General features: G+C 43.7%; 1 protein-coding gene across 2 annotated transcripts in view; it reads right to left on the bottom strand.

Annotated features, from left to right (window-relative positions):
- Nucleotides 1-16183, bottom strand: part of LOC126195831 (uncharacterized) — a 672121-nt gene that overhangs the window by 53873 nt on the left and 602065 nt on the right. The gene's annotated exons all lie outside the window — the stretch shown is intronic.

The raw sequence follows: 16183 nt of genomic DNA, 5'->3' as shown, positions 1-16183 counted from the left end.
CCGTAATTAAGTGAATGTATTTTAATTCACTTGATAGCTCCCAGCCACAGAAATTACTTTGTTTTCATTCTACGTGAGAGATGTAAACGAAGAGAAAACAGCAAAATCACTAAATGTAAACACGGATCACGTGGAGACTACCCCCCCCTCCGCCCCCTAACTCAGACTCCTCTACGCATCAGTCCCCGATCTACGATATTTCGAATCGAGGCAATAGTAGACGGTGACGGGCCCCCCCTCCCACCCCACCACGCCCCCTCCATCGAGCGTTTGGCATAGAACGCCAAAAATGTAAAAAAAAAATAAGGCTTTTAAAAAATATGTTCATTTTGTAGCACACATCTTTCCGAAGAGTCTGATGCATAAAACATATAACTTCGAGGAAATGTAAGACGTGCTGTTGGGTCGTAAGTCCGCCAAAGTACAGTGTCATGCCTCTTCACACAGCATTCTTCTACCGCACGTCACTGTATTTCGCATTGTGGAACTCAAATGTGCATATTTTGTAATGAATGCCATCGTCCATGGATCCAGCAGGACAGCTGAAATTAAAATGTCATGTGGTATCTCTCCCGCTCCGTCGGTCGGGTTGACATCCTGCCCTTCTTTTTTTTTTTTTTTTAAAAAAAAAAGAAAAAAACTCGCAATTAATACTGTATGGGATTATTTGTAACCGGAAGAACAAGAACTCTTCAAAAAACTTAGACTCTTTATTGCCTATTAGCTAATAACTTGCTGTTCTGTGTGACATAAAATTAAATATAGGATACGTAAAACCAGTAGACTAGAGAGAAGCAAGACAGTACACATTTCTTCAATCCTTAGGTCCTAGCGTCTTTTTCTCTCTATCGTGCTACAGCTTTCCATGGCGTGTTTTCATTTCTGCGAAAGAATCTGTTACTTCATCAAAATTTGTCAAACGTTTTGTTAAATGAAAAATCGAAATATCGTTGTCTAATACTGAAAAAGCTATTAATAGAAATAGTACCAACGACTGGTGCTGTTTCTCGATCTGATTACGTCTATTTTCTCACTGTCTGATACAAAAAGAAAATAGGCCTTTCTAATATTGCAGGAATTGTAACACATACCAAATAAGCGAGACTGTTTTGGTAGTAATGGTCATTTTTATAATACGGCAGAATATAATTCGCGAAGTACCAATATCTAATGCCTATCTGGCCTACTACAAGCAGAAAGCTTTATGTTAGGTAATAGTTTCACATTTTATTCACATGCTCCAGTTTCTCTAGCATGAGATCGAAAAGCAATAGTACGAAATTTTTGGATAAATGTGGAATTGTCATATTCTTCCATAATTTGTGTTACGTCCCCGTTTCTTCTCCTTCCTCGTTCTAACAAACAATCTTCTCATCACTAATTCTGTAACTATTCCTACAATTGTCAAAACCCATTCTCCGGTTAACTCTACTAACCCTGCCAGAATCACCTGTTCAGTTATCCAGCGATTATTCTCCGGTTAGATGTTAGTACACGTTCGTACAACGCGTTTTCCGCGCTACTCCCACAATATAACTTAAGCGGCTGCTAGCTGGGGACTGTACATCTTGCCCTTTCTAGTTTAGTGATCTGGCCAAAAATTATCTGTCAAAATTTCAATTTTCTTGGATACACCGAGACGTAATCTTTCTTACCTGTTATTCCTGTTAGTCGCTTATTTCCACTCTGGTAGTATGGATCTATGGACTTCGCTAGTAATTATAACAACGCTGATCATTCGCATACTCAATCAATCATAATTGATAGACCAACTAGCGCTAGATGCTAGGCGCTTTGTGACACAAGGTATTCTTCCTCAAGAATATGAATTTGCCCTCCCACCCCTCTTCCCCCACCGCCGAACTTTCCAGCCTGGTTAAGACAACACGGTTTTCCGCTTACACAGCCGACAGCGACATTTCTGTCGCCAGAAGCGGGAGAAGGTACCACTCATACGCAACTCAACTGCGCATGCGCATGAGCCCGCTCGTAACTGCTCAAATGAATTAATGTAAACAGTTGTGACGTCACGCACATCAGAGATAATTTGTTGTTACGAAGCATTACATAGTCTTCCTAAAGCCTTTCACACATTTTGCTGTTGGCAGACGCTTGTGTGAGCTCTATGTTTTTTTTTATATGGCGCATTTCCTTTGCAATTTAAGTTTTATTCTCTCGTTCATGTTTTGTAGCTGTAGTATTATTCTGCAGTAGCAGGATACAGTAATATCCTTTGTTAGAGTATCGGTTCTTACCAGTCAAAATTACAAAAAAATAACTGATAACTAAAACAATAAAAAATTACCGGAATTCTAAATGGTTCCCGGTTTTCTCCCGGATGAAAAAATTCCCGGGTCTTTCCCGGATCTCCCGGTTGTCCCGGGTCGTATACACCCTGAAAATCTCAAGAGCATCTGGACGGGGTGAACTTCTAAAGCAAGCTAAAATTATCTTCTGAGATGAATGCACAGTGACTGAAAAGAAATCATTCGAATCTATCGACAGAACATTACGACTATTGCGAGAAAACTTTGCAGTGATGAGAGAAGCTCTACTCATACTTTCAGGAGATTTTTGACACAAACCTCTAGTTATCCCCAGGTCAGCACCAGCAGACGAGATCAATGTAAGCGTAGAATGTTACATCTCTGCCCACACATATAAATACTGCGCCTAACAAAACTTACAGAGTTTAACTATCGAAAGGCGAGACAACAGCGCATTGCTCAACAGATTTTACAAAATAGGCGAAGACACGTATCCTGATGACGAGACGACCGGCCTCATTAAACTCAACCGTGATTTCTGTAACATAGCCACTGCTGAAAGGAATGATCGACCAAATTTATCGAAACATTGTTCACAACTATATCAATCCGGATTGGCCATTTGAAAAGGCAATTCTGACAACTAAAAATAATGTTTTCGATTATATCGACTTTAATGTTCAAAAGAAAACTTTCGGTAAAGAGAGAGCATGCAAATCGAGCAAAACCATCGTAAACGTCGAAGCAAGAATGAACTTCCTACGGAATTTCTAAACTATTTGCGAATACCAGGAATGCCATTATTCTACCTTCGACTTAAAATTGGACCTCCAATCATGCTACTGAGGCGTCTCCATTCACAGAAATTATGTAATGCAACAAAAGATGATCGTCAAACAGCAATCGAATAACATAATCGAAGCCGAAATAATGACTGGAAGGTACAAAAGACACACACTATTAATCCCCAGAATACCACTGATCTCTACTGAATTGCCATTCCAATTTAAAAGACTGCGATTTCCAAGGAAATTACCCTACAGTTTTACAATTAACAGCGCCCAAGGACAGGCTTAAAAATATTGCGGCACCAACATCAAAGCGTCCTGCTTCTCTCATGGTAAACTATACATAGTTTGCTCTCGAGTAGGAAACCGGAAAATTTGTACATATATATCCTGGATAACAAAATGAAAAATGTTGTTTGTAAACAAGCATTGCAAATAGTTAGAAGATGTTCCCAACAATTTTTTTATCCTTTTATTCCAAGTACCACACAATCTCATATCAATTCCCTAAGAGAAGCTGGGTACCTCAGCTAGTACACAATGTACACAAGAATCAAGAGGGAAGAATAAGATTGGAAGATGAAGAGTGAAGAGCTCGGACTGAAAAGAGTGTAAGACAGGGGTGTAGTCTTTCGTCCCTACTGTTCAATCTATACATCGAAGAAGCAATGACGGAATTAAAATAAAGGTTCAACGGTGGAATTAAAAGTCAATGATATGTATCGGTGATGACATTGCTGCCCCCACTGAAAGTGAAGACAAATTAAAGATCTATGGAATGAGAATAGAATATGGATTGAAAGTAAAACGAAGAAAGGCAAATGTAATGAGAAGTATGATGACAGGATGGTAGGACATCTGTCAAGGTATCAGGGAATAGCTTCCATGGTACCAGAGGGAGCTGTGTAGGGTAAAAACTGTGGATGTAAACAGAGATTGAAACAAATCCAGCAAATGATTGAGGATGCAGGTTGCAAATGCTACTCTGAGCCGGAAACTTTGCACAGGCAAGGAACACGCTTCAGGCCGCATCAGACCATCAGTCAGAGGACAGAGAACTCTAAGAAAAAAAGAAACAAAGAAACTGATACATGATGGACGGAGGCAGTAGGTTACGTGGAGTCGGGGCGCCAAATGATATGTGGCTCGTGAGACAAAACGAAGGGATAGGGGGCGCCAAATGATGTGTACTGGAGAGGAAAAATGTTGTCGAGACGGTCTTGGTCATAGTCATTGGTAGCCACGACTTTGGCTTGCATAAACTTGACAGATCTGATCCGAAAGACTCGAGCCAATCTGTCGTCTTCCTAATGTTACTTAAAATCCGTCTTGATTGCAAATTTTTTATTCATATGACCGGTTTCGGTTCATTCAGAACCATCTTCAGATCTGTAACAATAATGATACTAATTTACTATTTCACGGAAGCAAATCTTTTTCATCCTGTCTAATCAACATCAAATGTACCAGAACATACCTGATATTTCAGTTACAGGAGTAACCCGTCCAAATCCAGCAACTTTCACTTGCTGCGTCACATAAATTGATGGCAGAGTGCACGTCATTTATATTAATTATAACACTATTACCGACAGGTGGCGTCTGGTACATTTGTTACATTCCATTTGCACATACTGTATTCAGTAGAGCGATGAGCATCACACGACTGAGCGGATCGCGGCACAACACCGACATGGCGGGAACCACGGAAGCAGACCGTAGAGGAAAACAAGTTCACACCAGCACCATAGATATATAAATCGCCCTATAGTACAGATTTTAACCTTGACATCTACATATTTTAACTAAGTATTTTTTAATAATAATAAAAAAATCTACTGAATACAGTATGTGCAAATGGAATGTAACAAATGTACCAGACGCCACCTGTCGGTAATAGTGTTATAATTAATATAAATGACGTGCACTCTGCCAACCGTGTGAGCCCGGATAGCTCAGTCGGTAGAGCATTAGGCTATTGCCCGCATCTCGTGGTCGTGCGGTAGCGTTCTCGCTTCCCACGCCCGGGTTCGATTCCCGGCGGGGTCAGGGATTTTCTCTGCCTCGTGATGGCTGGGTGTTGTGTGATGTCCTTAGGTTAGTTAGGTTTAAGTAGTTCTAAATTCTAGGGGACTGATGACCATAGATGTTAAGTCCCATAGTGCTCAGAGCCATTTCCACTCTGCCAACCAATTTTATGTGACGCAGTATGTGAAAGTTGCTGGATTTGGACGAGTTACTCCTGTAACTGAAATATCAGGTACGTTCTGGTACATTTGATGTTGATTAGACAGTATGAAAAAGATTTGCTTCCGTGAAATAGTAAATTAGTATCATTATTGTTACAGATCTGATGATGGTTCTGAATGAACCGAAACCGGTCATATGAATAAAAAATTTGCAATCAAGACGGATTTTAAGTAACATTATAAAATCACTGATTGCTATTATGTCTGTTTTTGCAAAATGTCGTCTTTCCGCCTACCAGCTGGACCACAACAGGAAAAGACCAGTCTTGTATCAAGGAACAGACAGGTGGAGAACACACATGGGTACGACATTAGGAAGCTACATAGATTTTGAGGCGATATTCAGAAAAGATATTGCTCTGATGAATAATGCTGACGTTAGTAAACGGTCAAAAAACTGCAAAGGGAATGTGAACAAGAAATAATGGATGGTTACCCCAAAGAAGAGTTAAACAAGAACGAGAGCCGGCCGCGGTGGTCTCGCGGTTCTAGGCGCGCAGTCCGGAACCGTGCGACTGCTACGGTCGCAGGTTCGAATCCTGCCTCGGGCATGGATGTGTGTGATGTCCTTAGGTTAGTTAGGTTTAAGTAGTTCTAAGTTCTAGGGGACTTATGACCACAGCAGTTGAGTCCCATAGTGCTCAGAGCCATTTGAGCCAACAAGAACGAGATGGGAACGAAGAACAAGACAAGAGATTATCAGCCGTCTTCAAAACATCAGATGCGCTAGGTCAGATTGGATTATATGTGAGGAAACTAAAGCGGTGGCATCGAAATCGAATATCAGTCTGCCCCAAGCCACAGTGGGGGTCAGACGTCAACAGTCTGCCGACACGGGTCGAGTGGGCTCCCTCTCTACCGTTGCGATAAATAAAGCCAGCAGAGCTGTAGCATCATGCGTATGTCTGCTTGTGTGTGAGTTAAGGCCGCTGGCTCGTGCTTGAGTGTTCTCCAAATCCCGCTCGTGTCGAGTCAGCTGGCAATGTCGATCAACAAACACCACGCTCCAGGAGCACAGACACAATTGCGCACCCAGCCCACCCCAGTGGACAAAGAAATATACCATGGAGGAAATGCGCAAAGAGATCCTACATATGCGATGGTGAGGTGTGAAGCGTTTTTCATTTTTCGTTTTCTTGATTTTTTTCAAGAGATTGTAAGGTAACACTTTTAACACAAAGCCTGTAGGAACATGAATATAAAAACACGAGAAACTGCGGTACTGCCACGAAAGAAACATCAGCACAGAACTTGATGATCACTTAGCCTGAATACGATCGATTGCAGAATATACACAGTGATTCAGAAATAACTGTACACACTTCGTGGGTGTTATGTGTGCACCAAAATAAGGGTAAAATATTAAATAAAGTTTTATCTGAAATTGCACTTTTATGTAGTAGAGAAGAGATCACAAGGGCAACACAAACAACACGAATATTTTTTTCGAACTGTTGCATCCTTGAGCCCCCGGTTCGCGATGTACGCTCCCCGGTTGATGGCTGACACTACAGATCACACTTTATTAATAATTATAGTACAAAGTAATATCATCTATACATCATCATTACTAACTTTACGACATGAGCGGGTATACAATGTAAAAGGCATATTACTATAGTCTCGGTCCGGCACACAGTTTTCATCTGCCAGGAAGTTTCATATCAGTGCACACTCCGCTGCAGAGTGAAAATCTCATTCTGGGAACATCCCCCAGGCTGTGGCTAACCCATGTCTCCGCAATATCCTTTCTTTCAGGAGTGCTAGCTCTGCTTGGATCGCAGGAGAGCTTCTGTAATGTTTGGAAGGTAAGAGACGAGGTACTGGCAGAAGTAAAGCAGTGAGGACGGGGCGTGAGTCGTGGTTGGGTAGCTCAGTTGGCAGCATTCCAGCTTTCGCTGTCGCCGCCGTCGGACGTGCTGGCTGGTTGCTCCGCGTCGTCGGTGTCGTTGCCGGTGTTTGCTGTTTGCCGTTGTGTGTTTCTGTGTTCCGAGTGACTTACGTGTATTGTACTTTTTTGTGGTCGTCCTTTTCGTCAGCAACTTGCCGATTTTGTACGGGATTCGGGCTTGACCGGATTCCCTACAGCTGCAGCGCCATGTCTACCACCATCCGGAATAACACCCTGGTTTTTGGCTTTTACGAGGATACCCACCGAGTTCAACCGACCGCCCTCGAGATTCATGACTGGCTCACTGTGCACACCACCCAGCTAGATTCTGGTCGTTATTGCGTGTTTGTCAAGTTTGTCAGTCCAGTAGCAGTTGATCGACTTCTTGAAAAAATCGGCAAACAAGTCCCTTTTGTTCATCGCGACGGAACCACTAGTATGGTTACTGTGACACGTGCCGATACCTCGATTCAGACAGTTCGAGGACTTAACTTGCCCATAGAGATTGACAATGCTAAAATTAAAGATGCGCTTTCTAAGTTTGGCGAGGTTAAAGAAATTGTCAACGAAAAGTGGTCGTCTCGCTATAAATTACAATGTTTCAATGGGATTAGATCTGTGGACATGGAAGTAAAAATGAACATTCCTTCTCACATCACGGTCGATGGTTATAAGGCTCACATTATATATTCTGGTCAAGCCCCCACCTGTCATATTTGCAATGAATTAGGCCATCTTCGCCAGGACTGCCCCCGCCGAGTTTTTGTCTTGAAAAATAATCACCAGCCGCGGCGTAGATTAATACTTAACGAGTTAATGGCAGTCGATACTTCTGGTTCTTCTGCACACCCTGATGTTGATGCTCCCCAGGCAACTACCTCCGAGATCCCGCCCATAACCGCCGATGCGTTTCCACCACTCGTAGGACGGCAAACTGCCGCGCCAGTTTGTCTTGAAAGTGAATCTCAGCAAAAGAAAAGGCCGCTGGAACCTAGTGATGAGCATTCAGACGAGGAAGTATCTCACACGACTCCTGCAACCCGGCAACCAAAACCATCAATCGCGGAGGATTTAGTACCCGATGATGTTATGCGGGTCGACTTTGAAGCCAGTGCGGGTGGACTTGAGGGGATGCCGAATTGTGAGACGCCGGGTCAAGAACAGGAACCTCCAATCTTGCGTGCCGCGCCCGATGGACAACAGCCGCTACAACGCGCACACAGTGAGCAAGTGTTGTGTCAACAACGCGCTTCAGCTGACGCCCGACAACAAGTTCCGGGCGGAAGTACACAAGCGAAAGTGTTTACCAACCTGCCAGCTGCTGGTGGCAGTACTGCGACAACGACACCACCGCGTCTCAAAGAATCCACGAAAACTCCGGGACCTCAAAACGCCCCACGACGAAGGCTCAATCCACAGCCAAATCTCTCCGTTCCTCGCAACAAGGGCAATTCCACTACGTCGCAAGCGGATGTAGCACCCCGAAATATTAGTTGTGAAATTGTGTGGGAAGGATTCGGTGATGACAACAGCAAAGAACTCGGCGAAGCCCATCCCCCACAGTAGTAATTCCATTGTTACAAGGTTTGTTCCGTGCTGTCGCCTAAGGTTGCAAAGCTTCTTCGTGTTTCTTTCTGTCCTCTTATCCGGTTATGGTTCGCAGCATTCACTGTGTCGTTTTTGCTTCAACCGGCCTATGATTCATAGTGTATCACTTGTTATGGTTTTTATTTAGCTTCTTGATCCAATATCCTCTCATGGCTGCTCACATTATACCTTTTTTAATCCTGCAGCCGGCACTCTTGAGACCCATGCCATCGTTTTGTTATACTTTTACATCTCATTATCTATATGCAACAGGCCTACACTATCACCTCCCTTAATATCAATAGGATTACGTCAGAGTTAAAACTTGATTTATTAAAACAGTTTTTGTTTGACTCTGGTTCGGATATTGCCCTTTTACAAGAGGTCGCAACATGGCAAATTAACATTCCCGGCTATGTTGCAATAATCAATTTCGCTCCCGAATTGAGTGCTGGCACAGCAATTTTAGTCAGGGAAGGAATACCTCTAACCGATGTTGAAAAGTTAGACACTGGACGGGGGATAGCCGTGAATATCATGGGCGCCAGTGTAACCAATCTGTATGCACCATCAGGAAGTGCACGGCGCGCTGACAGATCGAAGTTTTTGAAGGAGGAGGGAGGAGGAGGAGGTTAGTGTTTTACGTCCCGTCGACAACGAGGCCATTAGAGACGGAGCGCAAGCTCGGGTGAGGGAAGGATGGGGAAGGAAATCGGCCGTGCCCTTTCAAAGGAACCATCCCGGCATTTGCCTGAAGCGATTTAGGGAAATCACGGAAAACCTAAATGAGGATGGCCGGAGACGGGATTGAACCGTCGTCCTCCCGAATGCGAGTCCAGTGTGCTAACCACTGCGCCACCTCGCTCGGTTTTTGGAGGACATCATTTACTTATTGCGGAGAGATCCTCCAAACTTGATCATTGCAGGCGATTTTAATTGTGTATTGCACCGTAAAGATCAATCCCCCAATTTTAATTACTCCCCTGAATTAATCTTTCTTGTCTCCCAAATGAAATTGAGGGCGCGTGGGAAGTTAAGTATCCCACACTTGTGAAATACACGCACATTTCACATAATTCCAGCAGCAGGATTGATAGAATATATATGTCGAGTCACATGGTGAGGAATTTGCTACAAGTGGAAATCACTTCAGTCAGCTTTTCTCATCACTGTAGTGTGAGTGCCTGCATAAACTTAGACCGGCAACCAACTCACTGGTTTAGGAATCAGTGGAGCACGAATGTCGGCCTTTTCACAGACGACGAGCTCGAGGCCGAACTAAAAAAAAGCTTGGGAATTTTGCTTGCGCTCTGTACACAACTTTCCGAGTGTTTTGGAGTGGTGGACCCTCAAGGCGAAGCCCAGATTACGGAAAGTAATTATATCTTACAGTATGGAGAGATCTCGGGCAGTTCACCGTACAATGGAATTTTACTACATGGTTTTACGGGACTTGTACGATCAGGCAGATGGCTCAGACAGGCGATTGTCCGACATCAAGAAAATTAAAGCGACGTTATTAAGCTTAAAGAGAAAGCAACTGGAGGGTCTTAAAATTAAGTCAAAAGCCAGATCTGTCAGCGAGGACGAAACGGCTGCATTATATCATCTGATAAAACTCCGCAAGAACCGACGACGGACATTCATGGACGAACTTAGATTAGAAAACGGTACTGTCCGCACAGCGCAAACCGAGACAATCAGAGAAATCCACAGGTATTACAGTGCCCTGTATGAGGCAGAAGCAACGCAAGAGGACGATTCGAATGAGTTATTTGCGTTTACAACCTCCACAATAACGGCCGACGACAAAGCCAGCTTAATTTCGGCTTTTAGTCCAGATGACGTCTTTGAAATAATTCGCGGCTCCCCTAAAAGGAAATCGCCGGGCCTTGATGGCCTTCCGGTCGAATTCTATCAACGATATTGGAGTATCATAGGTGATAAGTTGACACAAGCCGTTAACGACGTCTTGCGGGGAAATTTTGTACCACCAGAACTTAAAGAATGTAAAATCGTGTTGATTCCTAAAAATAAGGTATGTAAAAATATTAACAACTTCCGGCCGATTTCTCTTCTTAATTCAGATTATAAGGTTATTGGGAGAGCTTTAAAGAAACGAATGATGCCGTTGACCGCAACCATAATTGGGCAACAGCAAACTTGTGCTTATAGACGATCAATATTTCAGACTACAACACAATATGGAGATATCGTCGCTCTGTCGTCTGCCAGCACCATTAATTACGGCCTCCTTTTTGTCAATTTTTATAAAGCATTTGATCGTGTCAGCCATAAATACCTCTTCGAAACGATGCGGAGGATGGGCTTCCGGCATGACTCCATCGCTGTCGTGCGCAATATGATCACTGGTCTGGCCGCCACGATCTCCGCCAACTGCCAGCTCACAAGACCCATTACCATCGCAAGGGGTGTACCCCAAGGAAGCCCCGTCTCCATGTTGCTCTTTGTCTAGAACAATTGCTGCGGCTAGTACAAGAGCACATGACGGGGATAACGATCGCCGGGAAGAAAACTGCAGTTGGGGGCATATGCTGATGATGTCGGCATCGTCGTGAGGAACAGGGAAGATGTGATTCAACTGGAGGCAGACCTCAGAAGCTATTGTTCCGCTTCTGGCGCAAAAATGAATTAAACTAAAAGAAAATTTATACGTATCAGGGGACTTGACGATGTCGGCCTAGAATGGGCTAACCATGTTATGGAACACAAATCTCTTGGGACTATACTGACGGTCCCCCCACAAAGGATGATAACGGCGAATTGGCGGGATGTCTCACTCAAAGTCAAGGGTGCTTTAATAGATAACGTCTATCGCAGCATGGACCAAATTCAGAGGGTTAAATTTATAAATAAATGTATCCTGTCGCGGGCATATTATGTGGCACAGGTCTTTCCAATCCCCACTGTCATAGCCTAACAGATAATGAGCAAATTGACCAATTTTCTGTGGCGGGGGGAAATATTTCGAATTGACGTGAAGACTGTGACCCTCGACCCTCTGCATGGCGGTATGGGTCTGACCGATCTGAACGCCAAAGCAATGGCTTTGTACATTAAACGGATGACATCCTTAATCCAAAGCTACTCTGACACCCTTACGGCAAAGTTGTTTGAGGCAGTCGCGCCGAAAAGCGTAGAACCGCCGATCAATGTGCAGACGATCGACTACCAGCTCTCCCACATCCGCAGATATTATCTGGAAAAGAGCTACTTGAGCGAGGTCCTTCCCCAACATCGACCCTTAACTGCCAAGGACATTCTGGAGCACAGGAAACAATATGAGGGTAAGAACAAAATCGAACAAAAGCATACTGGTGTCAACTGGCATGTTCTGTGGGCGAACATCAGCAGCAGTGTACTTGCGTCCTTGGTCAGGTCGACGTGGGACAAAACGGTCAACAACATTATCAGCACAAATGAGCGCCTGCATGCGATTGGGGTAAGCGACACAGCCCATTGTCCAGATTGTCACCAAGTGGATACTGTTCCCCACAGATATACTTGCAATGGGTTCGTCAAAAAGTCGCCCTTATAACTGGGACTTCTGAAAATAACATAGACATGAACTTACTGCACAGACCGGACGTCAAATATTTTCCGCCAACTAAAAATAAAGCCGTCATGTGGCTGTTGGGCCATTATGCAAGTCAATCGGCTGACGGGCGACGATTACAGCGAGTTTCTCTTCTGAATATATTAAAATTAGACACTACGCGGATCACCGTCGCAAGTACGGTAATATGCTCCATATTGCATTCAATAGAACAGGTATTGGATAACTGGTCAAGCTCTAAAACCTTCACCCGTTTATGTATCAACCGAATGAACTGGCTCCAATCCCCTATTGATTCTCAAAAAAAATAAAAAATATAAAATAAAAAAAATCGATGATCCTTTACAATCAATGTGAGTGGTGACGGGTATGAGGGCGGCACCGTGGCCAGGCCTCGGACTAATTGACCCCTGCCCTCCTTGCCGCCACCTGGCTGCCCCGCTCGCAAGTTAAAAAAACATAAAAAACAAAAAAATAGAAAAAAAAGAAAAAAGAATTGGTCAGCGTGAGTGACTGCCGTCCTTAGGGGCCTGGGTTCGATTCCCAGCAAAAAGAAACAAAAAAAATAAAAAAAAGTTGGGCTGATGAGAGGTTCATATATCTATGATAAATAAAAAAAAAAGTTGGTCTAGGAGTACGATTCCTGCTTCGGGTGCAGGAGGTCCCGGGTTCATCCCGGACGAGCCCTTGCGTTTTGTGCAAACGTGTGGCAACTACCGGCATGCGGTATGAATAAAAAAAAAAAAAAAAAGTTGCGTAACGTTAAGCGTCGCGCACTGTTGATAAGACGTCGCGAGTTTGGGTACATTCACTGCTACATTTTTTAAAACGCCATACCGCTGTCTGCTGAAGTTATCGATACAATAAAAAAAAAAAGTTGGTAGAGCACTTGCCCGCCAAAGGCAAAGGTCCAGAGTTGCAGTCTCGGTCCGGCACGCAGTTTTAATCTGCCCAGGAAGTTTCATATCAGTGCACACTCCGCTGCAGAGTGAAAATCTCATTCTGGAATGCTGAAGTTTGTAAATCGCAAAAAAAAAAAAAAAAAAAAAAAAAAAAAAAAAAAAAATCTGCCAAGGGAATGTGAACAGGAGGTAATAGATTAATAGATCGTTACCCCAAAGAAGAGTGAAACAGGAAAAGACCAGTGTTGTATCAAGGAACAGACAGGCGGATAACACACATGGGTACAACATTAGGAAGCTACATAGATTTTGAGGCGATATTCAAAAAAGATATTGCTCGGATGAATAATGCTGATGTTAGTAAATGGTCAAAAAACTGCAAAGGGAATGTGAACAAGAAATAATGGATGGTTACCCCAAAGAAGAGTTAAACAAGAACGAGATGGGAACGAAGAACAAGATAAGAGATTATCAGCCGTCTTCAAAACATCAGATGCGCTAGGTCAGATTGGATTATATGTGAGGAAACTAAAGCGGTGGCATCGAAAACGAATATCAGTCTGTCCCAAGCCACAGTGGGGGTCAGACGTCAACAGTCTGCCGACACGGGTCGAGTGGGCTCCCTCTCTACCGTTGCGATAAATACAGCCAGCAGGGCTGTAGCATCATGCGTATGTCTGCTTGTGTGTGAGTTAAAGCGGCTGGCTCGTGCTTGAGTGTTCTCCAAATTCCGCTCGTGCCGAGTCAGCTGGCAATGTCGATCAACAAACACCACGCTCCAGGAGCACAGACACAATTGCGCACCCAGCCCACCCCAGTGGACAAAGAAATATACCATGGAGGAAATGCGCAAAGAGATCCTACATATGCGATGGTGAGGTGTGAAGCGTTTTTCATTTTTCGTTTTCTTGATTTTTTTCAAGAGATTGTAAGGTAACACTTTTAACACAAAGCCTGTAGGAACATGAATATAAAAACACGAGAAACTGCGGTACTGCCACGAAAGAAACATCAGCGCAGAACTTGATGATCACTTAGCCTGAATATGATCGATTGCAGAATATACACAGTGATTCAGAAATAACTGTACACACTTCGTGGGTGTTATGTGTGCACCAAAATAAGGGTAAAATATTAAATAAAGTTTTATCTGAAATTGCACTTTTATGTAGTAGAGAAGATACCACAAGGGCAACACAAACAACACGAAATTAATTCTTCTCAGGAAGCAACGAGAAGAAGGGACCAGAAATTCAACACAACTAGGTATTGTACGTTTACCCCAGAGTATGTTCAAAACATTTTACATGTTGGTGAAGGCAGTGACGTGCTCGACGTGTCACCGCTCTCGAAATATTGCAGGCTCCGTTCATCTCATTCTGCACGGTTCTACAGCCATTGCCATTTCGCTGTTCTACTTGTGCCACATTCTCAATTGCAACACCGTACAAGAACTTCTTGAGACAGCCCCATAGACTTCCACAGGGCTAAGGGCCGGCCGGAGATCTGGTGGGCCAAGTAACTCGTCCTGCACGAACTACCCAGTTATCAGGACAAGCAACCTCTCTTGTATTCCAGCTGCAGTGTGCATGGGCACAGTCGTGCATGAACCATGACTTTGTTGTGTAACGAGTGCCACATCGTGAAGCAGGCCAAACAATTCGTGTTCCAAAAAACTGCCGATATACTCTGCCATTCACACGCAGCGGAAGGATATGTGGTACGAGTAGCTGATTGTCGACTATACCACACCAAACGTCCAGCGCAAAATGATGTTCATAGCCTCTTACTGTAATTACGCGAAGATTCTTATATGCCCACTGGTGCATGGTATGAGCGTTCACACTCCCCTCACAGATAATGAGGCTCTTGTCCATAAACAGTACGTGACCACCGAACAGACGGTCAGTGGCACGGCGGTCGAGTAGCCACTGACAGAAATACCGACATCTATATGGTCCTCAAATGTCAGCTACTGTACCTCCAGCAGGTGAAACGAGTGGAATTGCTGTCTCCGAAGCAGGTGTCAAACAGTTGATCGAGGAACCCGTACAGTGGCACTTACACGGCAGGTGTCTATGGTGTAATCTTCATCTAACATTTCCAGGATATTCTCAGCGCCCCCTGCATCCGTGCCGACCACGAACTCCATATTCCCTTAAACGCCTGTCCACAGCCGTGAAAGTGTGTTGGTTTGGTACTCTGCTGTTTGGAAACATTTCCATGCACCATCGTACTGCTGCTCACGCCTTGCCTTCTGCTGACCCGTAAAGCAGGTGCATATGTACAGGTGCATATGTATATTGGCCGTTCGAGTGCTCCATAGTGGGCAACGATTGCGTTCTATAAACTGCCGACAGAATGAATGTGCATAACATGTCTGGTGCTGCAATAGTAAAATAGTGTCATAGAGTACAACGGACCAAACCAAAGTCACGTAAATAAATGCTTTACGTGCCAGAATTAACTGAGCAGTGTAGAAGGGCGTACAAACCAACATCACTCAATATGCAGGTGAACACGATATGCCAAAAGCCTGTACTCAGCCATGATGTGCCGCCTACTACAAATGACATTATAACTCGGAAACAAAGCAATTTCAGACAAAATTTTGTTTAACATTTTACTACTATTTCTATGCATACATTACGCCCACGAAGTGTGTACAGTTAGTTTTCAATCACCCTGTATAGTGTAGTATCTTCAGCAATAAGAGGAAGATGACTGTGCAATTTGTTTATTAATCAAATTAATGATCATACCGTGCTCTCATATTCTTTGCTTTATTAATACATAATGTTTTCATTAGCTACTACTCCTTCTTCATAAAAAATGAAGATAACTGTTATTAAAGTTTTACCTGCTAAACGGAAATTGGTGAGAAATGGATATTGTAATAATGGTGCAGGAGTGTTCGTAAGT

Source organism: Schistocerca nitens, chromosome 7 (genome assembly GCF_023898315.1).
Source record: "Schistocerca nitens isolate TAMUIC-IGC-003100 chromosome 7, iqSchNite1.1, whole genome shotgun sequence".
In the NCBI taxonomy this organism is placed as follows: Eukaryota; Metazoa; Arthropoda; class Insecta; order Orthoptera; family Acrididae; genus Schistocerca; species Schistocerca nitens.
This window is presented reverse-complemented; position numbering and strand designations above follow the sequence as displayed.